Here is an 11,843-nt window from a genome sequence, read left to right as displayed (position 1 = left end):
GTGCACCTGCTCGTTGGATTTCTTTATTACATCCTGACCAGGAACAGACACTAGGTAGCAGCATAATTCCACTGCAAGCTCTGTCGTCACTCCCATTTACTTTTACAGAGGAATTGGTTGTTTTTTCTTTTGTTAACACTATTCTTTTGTGTTTTTAACAAGTAAAACACAGAAACCACAACTCTTTACGAGACAAATATATTATGTTGTATATACGACAAATATACAACATATACAATTATGATAGTCAATATACACAGTATGTGATACAATACAATTATACAGAAGAACGGTTTTAACCCATTCCAACAAAGGGTCGTTTTTTTTCTAGTAGGTTTATACAGTAGTATGTGAAGTATATTTTAATGCTGCCCAGTTGATTTTAATGTTGCCTTTACTGAGTTTTTTTTTTTTTTTTTTACATTTTTTTTTTTACAAGAGAGACCTGGCCAAAATGGCAGGGTAAGATTGGTATCACATAGTTACAAAAGAATACACATTAATTTACAACAATCACATGTATAGCACAACAAAGAGAGAGAAAACTTGAGTATTTAAAACAATTACATTCCTCATGAAACATCTGAGCAGACTCTGAAGATGATATGGGGTCTGTAACACGAAGAAAATACAACTTAGTCTTGGCATTACCCTTCTTTACTGAGCCTAACATTGGTTTCATGAAGTAAGTACTTAATAGGAAATTAGATGAAACTGATATACCCGCGGAAAAATTCAATTATAACGACAGCAAAAGGTGATATTTAACGAGGTGAAATATAAACAATATAATCACATAACTAGAAAATAAGCTTTAAAGACAAGAAATACAGTGCCTTGCGAAAGTATTCGGCCCCCTTGAACTTTGCGACCTTTTGCCACATTTCAGGCTTTAAACAAAAGATATAAAACTAATTTTGTGAAGAATCAACAGCAAGTGGGACACAATCATGAAGTGGAACGAAGTTTATTGGATATTTCAAACTTTAACAAATCAAAAACTGAAAAATTGGGCGTGCAAAATTATTCAGCCCCCTTAAGTTAATACTTTGTAGCACCACCTTTTGCTGCGATTACAGCTGTAAGTTGCTTGGGGTATGTCTGGGGTATGTGAGGTTGGATGGAGAGCATTTGTGAACAGCAGTTTTCAGTTCTTTCCACAGATTCTCAATTGGATTCAGGTCTGGACTTTGACTTGGCCATTCTAACACCTGGATATGTTTATTTTTGAACCATTCCATTGTAGATTTTGCTTTATGTTTTGGATCATTGTCTTGTTGGAAGACAAATCTCCGTCCCAGTCTCAGGTCTTTTGCAGACTCCATCAGGTTTTCTTCCAGAATGGTCCTGTATTTGGCTCCATCCATCTTCCCATCAATTGTAACCATCTTCCCTGTCCCCGCTGAAGAAAAGCAGGCCCAAACCATGATGCTGCCACCACCATGTTTGACACTGGGGATGGTGTGTTCAGGGTGATGAGCTGTGTTGCTTTTACGCCAAACATAACGTTTTGCATTGTTGCCAAAAAGTTCAATTTTGGTTTCATCTGACCAGAGCACCTTCTTCCACATGTTTGGGGTGTCTCCCAGGTGGCTTGTGGCAAACTTTAAACAACATTTTTTATGGGTATCTTTAAGAAATGGCTTTCTTCTTGCCACTCTTCCATAAAGGCCAGATTTGTGCAGTATACGGCTGATTGTTGTCCTATGGACAGAGTCTCACACCTCAGCTGTAGATCTCCGCAGTTCATCCAGAGTGATCATGGGCCTCTTGGCTGCATCTCTGATCAGTCTTCTCCTTGTATGAGCTGAAAGTTTAGAGGGACGGCCAGGTCTTGGTAGATTTGCAGTGGTCTGATACTCCTTCCATTTCAATATTATCGCTTGCACAGTGCTCCTTGGGGTGTTTAAAGCTTGGGAAATCTTTTTGTATCCAAATCCCGCTTTAAACTTCTCCACAAAAGTATCTCAGACCTGCCTGGTGTGTTCCTTGTTCTTCATGATGCTCTCTGCGCTTTAAACGGACTTCTGAGACTATCGCAGTGCAGGTGCATTTATACGGAGACTTGATTACACACAGGTGGATTCTATTTATCATCATTAGTCATTTAGGTCAACATTGGATCATTCAGAGATCCTCACTGAACTTCTGGAGAGAGTTTGCTGTACTGAAAGTAAAGGGGATGAATCATTTTGCACGCCCAATTTTTCAGTTTTTGATTTGTTAAAAAAGTTTGAAATATCCAATAAATTTCGTTCCACTTCATGATTGTGTCCCACTTGTTGTTGATTCTTCACAGAAAATTACAGTTTCATATCTTTATGTTTGAAGCCTGAAATGTGGCAAAAGGTCGCAAAGTTCAAGGGGGCCGAATACTTTGCACTGTAATTTCCAGAAATTATAAGTAATGCCCCGGGTATAAATAAGTGTGGTATTTATTATGTCTTTAGTATAGAGTGAGTATTTTTTGCTCTTTTGTCTGATGATGAACAAACTTATGAATATGTGATGCACATAAAAAAGTTAAAAGTAATGTAAGACTGCTGCCAAAGAGAAGAGAGGAAAACTAGTTAATGCCTGAGATTTCCTTTTTAAGAAAATGAAAGCCTAATTTAGTTTCTTTACAAGGTTATAAATGTGATTATGGAAATATAATGTGAACACACACTTTTTTTAAATTCAGTTACTTCTTAAGTTGTAAGATTGATCTTGTCTACCTTCTATACAGAATGTGCATGATTTTTAGAGAAAGTAGTAGTGGTATTTCTCCTGGAGATTATATGTGTATGCAGAAAGGCAGTTTTGTGTTTTTGACCCCTCTGGGCCGACAGCAGGCGAGAGGTCAGTGTCAGCACTGGGCCACCAGTCTGGTTTTGTCAACTTCCTTCATACCGCCAGCCAGCTGCTGTCGCCCCAAACACTGACTGGATTAGAAAAAGATAGAGGGACTGGACCTTCTTTACCTTAAAAACATACTGTTTTTATCTTCTGAATCTTAACATATTTGGACCAGGCTTCGGCCTTTTTTTATTATTTGGTCTATAAATGTTTGACTGAACTTTTGTCATTCATTCAAAACGTGTCTTACTATGTGACTACTAAAATATTAAAATGCACCACTTTCTTGACAGTAATTACAACACTTTTCTCTAATCTTTCGAGGTATTTTCTGTCTCAAAAGATGAACCTAGAGATTACATCATCTCCTGGGTTCCCTGCTGATGATTGTGGGGGCCGAACTAAACAAAGCAGTAAACAAAGCGTGATGGAGGCAGAGAGGTATTTACAACCTGTCTTACACAGACCCAGAGATGCAAATGAAATTTCACACGGTCTCACTGTCTAGGAAATTGAATTACCCTGCTTGTTGCTGGACTGGAGGAATGCATTACTAATGCTTTGAGGTGAGGAGCTGAATGGAGAGGGAGGGAGGCGGAGGAGGGAGCACCCTCTGCCCCCCACCCCTCACCCCCCTCAGACACTTCCTGAGTCTGGCTGGGCTCTCTGCCAGGTGGTCGGACCACAGCTCTCCTTTTCCTCAATGCCAGGCAGCTGCATGACGACCAGGAGACACACGAGAGAGTTAAAGCTGCACAAGCCAAGACTTCCATTTAAAAATGCACCCGTTTTATCAGCCTAAATCACAGGGCAGACAGCATCTCAGCCCTTTTTATTGAGACCTTGTAGGTTCTGACTCTTTCTCCAGTTTTCTCCATACCCACAAGAAATGATGCATCAGAGCATACACCTGTGCTTTTGCATGTTTTAGCCGAGCAAATTCAAATCATATTCTACAGTACATTACTGACTGGCATTTTCAAACAGCATACCAAAATATTTAGATGTATTTCCTTCCTTTCTGACTACTAGTAGAGTCCATTCATTTCAGTATAGTAGCAAAATGAAACTACAGAGACTCACAGTGGACGTTACTCTGCCTTTATCTTTTTGTTACATAGCAGGGAGTGATTTGGAAATTTGTCAGTGTGGTCTTCACACCAACATTAAAGAGGTTTTAAAACAGTGACTGCTCTCAACTGTATAACCACTTTACAATAAGGTTACTTCAACATATGATCAATGTGATGGATCACCTATCTCAAGGACGTTGAGTTTCATTGTAATGAAATCCAAAAAAACTTGCAAATAGCGTGCACTTAAAACTATGGTATGCTTTATATAAAGGTGGGAAGTAATAAGTATATGTATGTATAATATGCATGTTTTAATTATTATTATTTATTATTATTATTATAATTAGTAATTATTTATTTAAAAGTAGCAATACAACAATGTAAAAAATACTTGACGTACAGTTAGGTAGTTTCATCCAGTGGTTCCCAACCTAGGGGTCGAATAAAGTTCTGCTACACAAATTTGTTTTTATTTTTTGGACTTTTCTACAATCTTTGCATTTTTGTGAAATATTGGATCATTTTACCTCTTGGGGCCTCAAATAGCTATTTAAATAAAACTATCTGAGAAATTTAGAGGGGAAATCTCTCTTTGGTGGAAATGCTAACAACTCACAGACATCTGAAACATAACAAGGAGTCCCAACCAGACACTGCTTTTTTTGTGAGCGGTCACAAGCCAAAAAGATTAGGAACCACTGGTTTAATCTTTAATAATGTGTTGTATTTCATAAACTTATCATTTACTTTAGTATGCATAGTATTTATCTGAAAAGTAACTAGTAACTACAGCTGTCAAAATAATGTAATGAAGTAAAAAGTACATTTCTAACTGAAATGTAGAGGAGCAGAAGTACAAAGTAGCAGAAAATGGAAATACTCAAGTACCTCTGCTTTCATCCCTTTCACTGCTCATATTCACTCATTTCTCAAAATGTACGCCTTGTCATCACAGGATAGATGAGGCAGATGAACACTGAATGCAAACACAGGACGTGAGCACCTTTGTGTCCAGTTTCTGGAGGGAATCCTGCTGCTTTGTTGCTGCCATGCTCACGAGGGTGAGAGAGTCAAGGAAACAGGGTGTCTGTTTTGTCTCTATTGTGGCCGGGCTCGGGGGGGGGGGGGCAGCTGTGTCCTGGGAGTCGGTCCTCACGTTATTCACACCTCACCTCCTCCTTTGTACACATCACCCGGACCAGTCAGAGGGAGCACGTACCCAGTGAAGGATTTATGGAGCTGTCCGGTTATCCCTGTCCTCACCTTTTTACTCCACACAGAGGGCCTCCTGCTCACTGTGATGCCCCATGACTTTCTCAAAGCACGCCCCTGCACATGCAGGGGAGGCTGGAGGATATAGTGGAAGATTTAGGTGGGTGGTGAAGGGCTACAGAGGCAGGAGTTTGGGATTTAGCAAAAGAGTGAGGAGGCGATATACAAGGTCATTTTAGCATTCTATTTCATTTATTTTTATTTACTTATGTATTTTTTTTAATTATCTCTGAGAATGTAAAGGCCACTGTGCTGTTTAAATTGAAATGTAATAGTAAAAATCAATAAAATTGACATTATAAAAATGTTCTGTCATTTGTGTGAAGAATTTGTCATGATGCAGAGGTTCACTGCCTCATTAAAAATAAACCACATTAGAGATTTAACTGCATTATCTCAGCTCACAGCCAGGACATTAATGTTTCCTTACTACCATTTCCTTACCAAAATGTCCCAAAATTAAAAAGTGGTTTTGGTAAAATATTATGGTAAAGATAATCTAAATGACTGCATTATATAGCGCTTTTATCCAAAGTGCTTTACAGTCTAAAACTTTTATCTGTCTGCTCAAAGTATTTTCATGATTCCTGTCCTCCAAAAGTGTGTTGCAGTGATAAGATCCAAAATCTCCTTCCCATAAGGTCACTGAGGCGGTGTATTTTTATACTGATAGTGATGAGTTATCACTGCCTGAGGTTGTTGTACAGCATCATTTGCATCCTGATTTGCATTTCTGCCAACCACCATGACTCAGTTATTTTACTCAGTTATTTTACTTTGATGCAAATAACCTTCACATAACACATTTTATGCTGCTGTTTTAACTCTAGACAATAAAAACTGACTGTTATCTGACAGTTTAAACCACCCTCGTTAATGTAGGGATATCATTAAATAATAATTTTAGTCGTGTTATTTTTACATTATTGTTATTTTATTATTTTGCTACAAACCAGCATGAAGATGTTCCTTGTTTGTGCTCCTTAAAAACGTTTAAAAATAGAAAAAAAATAGAACACTCCTGAACGAATGAGGGACTACACCGTCTTTTAAAAAAGTGTTGACCTTGAAAATAAAGGTTATTTTATGCAGCCTTGTATTGAGAAGTACAGAAATAATCAGTTACACTTTATCTTAACCCCTCACCCCTATTAAGCATTCATTAGCAGTATATAAACATTTAATACATGGTTTATAACACACTATATTGTAGCTGTAAGCAGATATATGGTCTTTTAAAGTGATTATTAGTTATCAACAACTTTAAGTCCTCATGTGAAGTAAAACAGATATTGTACATTAATAGAAACTTAATAATGGCCTTATGTCTATATTATAACTACATAATGGTGTGTTGTAAACAATGTATTATATGTTTCTATACTGCTTATAAATGATAAATAGGGGGGTTAAATTAAAGTGTTACCAATTAATCTTGTATATCACAGGATAACACATGATACTGATAAAACCATATGGGTGATCCATAAAATACCATCTTGTTTAGTCATTATACAACAGAAGACTATTAGATGTGAAAAAGTTCTTATGATCTTATAATTCTGATTAAAACAAAGAAATAAAATTGATTCTGACTTAAATCTCACAATTCTGACATTCTGTCACAAACAAAATCTTAATGTTTAAATATTTAAATTAATCTCTGAACTCAAAGTTTTTTGTACAGAGCCTGGCATCGGATTGGATTGAATTTGGCTTTTAAAAAAAACAACACTTAATGTGAAAATCAGTCATTTCTTGCAGTACATACAAAAAAAGGCCCAGCTCAGCTTTAGCTAGGCAGGCTGGTCCTCCTCCAAATTCCTCAGGTCCTCCACTCAAGTGCTGCTTATTACGAAGTTCAAGACCTTGTGTAGTTGGGATATGTGATACCTGGATTATAATAAACTTCCTTCTTCATCTGCCTTGTTGAGCAGGATTAAGGCCTGTGCCAGTTGCTGTGAGATCTCTCTGTGGGCCTATGGGACCGGTCCCGCCGCTCCTAATCCTGCAGACAATGCTGGTTGTTAATTGGAGACTGACTGATATAGCAAAGGAAGTCATGAAGACAATGTGAGTGGCCAGCTTCTCTGTAATCCCCTGCACTCTGAGGAATGTCCCCCTGTGGCAGCCATCCACACTTTACTAGATCTACTCCAACTTCTCACCTCCCACTCTGGGGTTTTCCATTTTACTGACAGTTAGAGTCACTGTTTTGTTTTTGAGTCATGAGTCAAACAAACACAAAGAGTTGCGTGAGAGTTGTGAAATTTCACATATTCCACTCAGAGCACTGATGGGAGGTGCAAGAAAGCACACCCACGTGTTTGTGTTTTAATCAGCAGGGTTCAAACTGTTAACAGACTTACATGTTTTTCCACCTTCAGACCAGGCTGAAATAATGTCATTGTTAACACCTGTGAAGCCCTGATATCACTGTTTTAAAGATGTTCTTATATTTTATTGTATATAATATATAAATAAATATCTGTCTCTTTGTGGTCATTTTGCATCACTTTGTAGTCGTTTTACATTTCTTTTTAGTTATTTTACGTTTCTTTTTCTCTTTGTGGTCTTTTTGTAGTTGTATTGTGTTTCTTTAGTAATTTAATAACTAGTCATTTTGCATTTCTTTTTAATTGTTTTGCATCTCTTTGTGGTCATTTTGTGCCTCCTTGTAGTCATTTTGCATCTCTTTGTGGTTGTTTTGTCTTTCTGAAGTCATTTAATGTCTCTTTTAGTCATTTTGCATCACTTTGTAGTCAATTTGCGTCTCTTTGTGGTCGTTTGATTGACTTTCCAACAACAAATATTAACCGTCACGTCATACAGAGGCGGGGGGTGGCATGGGTCACCACTTCTGACTCTGGCAGTCTACCAGTGGAGACCCATACCCCGTCCCTGCTCTGTCACTATTTTTTGGTATTTACACAAACAAATTGAGTTGTAATGACAAGTGTGATATACAGAATATCCTGTTGTGGAATTTAAAATTAAAAGTTAAACTCTTTCTCATTCAGAAATGGGTGAGAACCAGTCCCAACAATAATAAAACTCTTAGCTCAGGCTGTAGGGTGACAGACAGGACACTCCATGTTTTGTATTTGGTTTCTCCCTGGAGTGAAAACAATGTAGGTGGGCAGAGAAGCTGCATTTCTCCTCAAGTATGACTCAAACTGAGACAGACACATGTCATACAGGATTTTTATGTTTTGTTAACAGAACATGATAGACATTTTGGATACTGGACCCTTTATCAATGGAAGATAATCAGCCACAGAAACAGCCCCCAGTCATATTTCACCACAGTTCACCGACAGTTAGGTTATCGACCAGTGGTGGAAGTCTACAGTTGGATGTTTGTGTTCATGTAATCTCTCACCTGTTGCCACACCATACATATGCACAACAGCATTACTGAAAGACAGACCTTTGGAGATGTTACACCTGCGTTATACTGTCAATCATGATACTGAGTTCTTCATTAAAGACACATTGTATCTGCTAATGATGTTGCAATGATGCAGTTTATAGTGGAAGAAGTACTGAAATCCCTTACTTATGTAAAGGTAATAAAACCTCAGTGTAAACATACTCCATTAATAAATGTACTTTAAGAAATAGTTTGGGAAATTTGCTTATTGGCTTTCTGTTGAAGAGTTATATCAGAAGATACTGGAAACAGCTAGCTTGGCTCTATTCAAAGGTAACAAAATCTGCCTATCAGCACCTCTAAAGCTCACAAATTAACACATTATATCTTGTTTGTAAAAAAAAAAGACAATTCGCCGTTTTACGGTGGGTTATGTGCCAGAGAATCTCTTGGAGTCTCTGCTGGTTGCTGGGCAACAGGGCCCCGAACAAGGAATAGTTCATTTTGTACAGATTAAACAAATTTATACTTGTGTTCTTTAATTCAAGTAACAATACTAGCCACAAATTCACTCTGCTACCTGTTATACTAATGCTGTCATTACAAAGCCACATTTTGTGTTTCAAGTTGTTCCTCCTCACTGTCAAAACTCTGTCCTCCGTCCAAACTGTCTCCCTGTGTGAGGCTGAAAACTTGGCCTCAGCTCAGGGTGTAAATTAAAATGCTAATAGCATACACTTAAAAGCTCAGTCTGACTGTATTTATTATTCTGCAGCTGCTGGTATGGGAACAGACATAATTGCAATAGCAAACATTAAGGAAAGATAAACCTTGGAAAACCACCAAAGGACAGTAATCACATATAACAACTGCATTCATTCAAAGTTGCTCACAGATGTGACAGATTGTACATTTGAAGGATAACTGATGCAGAGGGATTACAAATGAGCTGGAGGAAATGCTTTCAGGTGAATTTAAATCTCATATGCATACTTTATTTCCTTCATTGCAATACTGCACATGCAGACTTCTTGCTGAATCATAGTTTTAATGATTTGAATGACTGTTAGTTAGTCAGTTATGACTTTAAGAAATATTACATGTGACAGTTTTGAGCTTAAAAAGAGTAGAGACAGATTAGACCAACACTGTAATGATTTATTTATGTAAAAACCTTCCTCTTTTGTAGGAAAAGATCAAACTGCTGGTGATCCGATTACTGTTTGCACATTCACAGCTTGCCAATTTAATAATACAAGAGTTTTATAATAAAGCCACATGCCTTCTTTTCCCATGGGTGCAGTGCCAGAGGAGGGATCTCTCTCTTCCTCTTGTTAGCAAGCTGAGTGAAGCTGATCAACCATTTGCCACCAAATAAACAGTTATGGCTACCAATCAAACTGCTTTGATTGTTCTATTTTTTAAACAATGTATGATTTGAAACTTCTGTACAGATTTATTGGAAACATTTCATGAGTCAACAGAGAAAAGAAAGAGGGTGTGGATGACTGATGTCTGTTTGAACATGAGATTTAGACACATAAAAGACTGCCGTTTTTCCCACTATACATCTCTGGAAGGCAAAGCTGTGATTATGGTTTGTGGTGGGGATGTTTGCTCCGAGTAATTTGTCTCCCATGCAAGGCTTTGGTGATGGATCTTCGGCTCTGTGTCTGCCAGAGTTCAGCCAGCGTGCAGGCTGATAATGTTTTTTTTTAATTGTGTTTTATACTGATAATTACAGTATTTTACAGTAATTAAGTACTTTGTCTTATTGTCAGATTTTTATTGTAAAATCCTATGAGGCAGCTTTTTTAGACAAAAAAATAACCCCTAAAATTCATTGAGATAGTAGCTTTTTCCCTTGTCATGTGAAAAACTATAATTTTGGGAGCACTCTGATTGGGACCATTTATCAAAATCAGTGGTGGAGGTATTCAGATCCTTTACTTAAGTGAAAGTAGCAACACCACAATGTAAAAATAGTTCATTACAAGTAAAAGTCCAAAAGGGCTTATGACAGTGTTATATTATTATATATTATATAATTGGATTGATGCATTAACATGCAATATACATTTTAATGTTGTAGCTGGCTGCTGTGGAGCTAATTTTACCTATTTTATACACCGTTGGCTGCTTTAATCTACTGTATAATAACAATGCATCATATTTTATATGCTTATAGATAAAAATCTTAATAAGTAAAATAATTAGTAACTACAGTTGTCAGATAGCCTGGAATCTCTCGCGTTATCAACAGGCGCAGGCTAAAATGCCTCTAGGATGCAACTGGATAGATCTGCAACCAATCAGAGCAATGGAACATGTGATGCAGTGTAGTTGGTAAGTTAAACTTACAAAATCCTGCCGGAAGAACACTTTTTTTGCTAAATCTTTACTTTTACCTAAAGTAAAAGTTTGATATCTTGAGAATGCGCATATTCGCTTTAAGGCGGGGAGTTAGATGAGATGAAGTTCTCATATTTGTCCTTAAAAGGAACTAGCCTGACTGACCAGCTATAACAAAATCAGCACAAAAACTGAAGTTTAAAAATGACAATTTGTTGATTTAACTAGCTACTAATTGTTGGTTCTGAGCAGTTGCCAGGCAACCAGCAGAGCCTCCAGGAAGTTACTGGTCCCAGCCAAGAAGTAGTCGGTTACATAACATCCAGTAAAACTCCAAATTGTCCTTTTTATACTTTGGTTTTGTATAGATTAACGGACAATAAATAATGTGTTAATTAGTGAGCTTTAGAGGTGCTGGTAGATGGATTTTGTTACCTTTGGACAGAGCCAGGCTAGCTGTTTCCCCGTTTCCAATGCTAAGCTAAATACTGGCAGTAGCTTCATATTTACCTAGTGAACAGACATGAGAGTGGTATCAAACTTCTCATCTAGAAAGCGAATAATTATCATATTTCCCAAAATGTTCTAACTACTTTATATAGGCCTACAGTTAGGTATTCCAGTCCAGTGGTTCCCAACCTAGGCATTAGGTCGTAATATATGAGATATGGGGTAAGAAGGAATGAAACACAAAGTCCTGCTACACAATTTGTCATCTCTCATATTAGTTTTTTGTGAAATATTAATAATTTTACTTTTCTGAGCCTGAAACAGTTATTTAAATGAAACCATCTGAGAAGTTTAGAGGGGGCATCACTCAAAAGGGCTGTGTTTAATCTTGAACATTGTATTATACTATTTTATAAGGTTATATGTGGTTTATGTATAATTATCTGAAAGGTAAACTAGTCACTACAGCAAATAAATGTAGT

This window comes from Siniperca chuatsi, linkage group LG21, assembly GCF_020085105.1.
Source record: "Siniperca chuatsi isolate FFG_IHB_CAS linkage group LG21, ASM2008510v1, whole genome shotgun sequence".
NCBI lineage: Eukaryota > Metazoa > Chordata > Actinopteri > Centrarchiformes > Sinipercidae > Siniperca > Siniperca chuatsi.
This window is presented reverse-complemented; position numbering follows the sequence as displayed.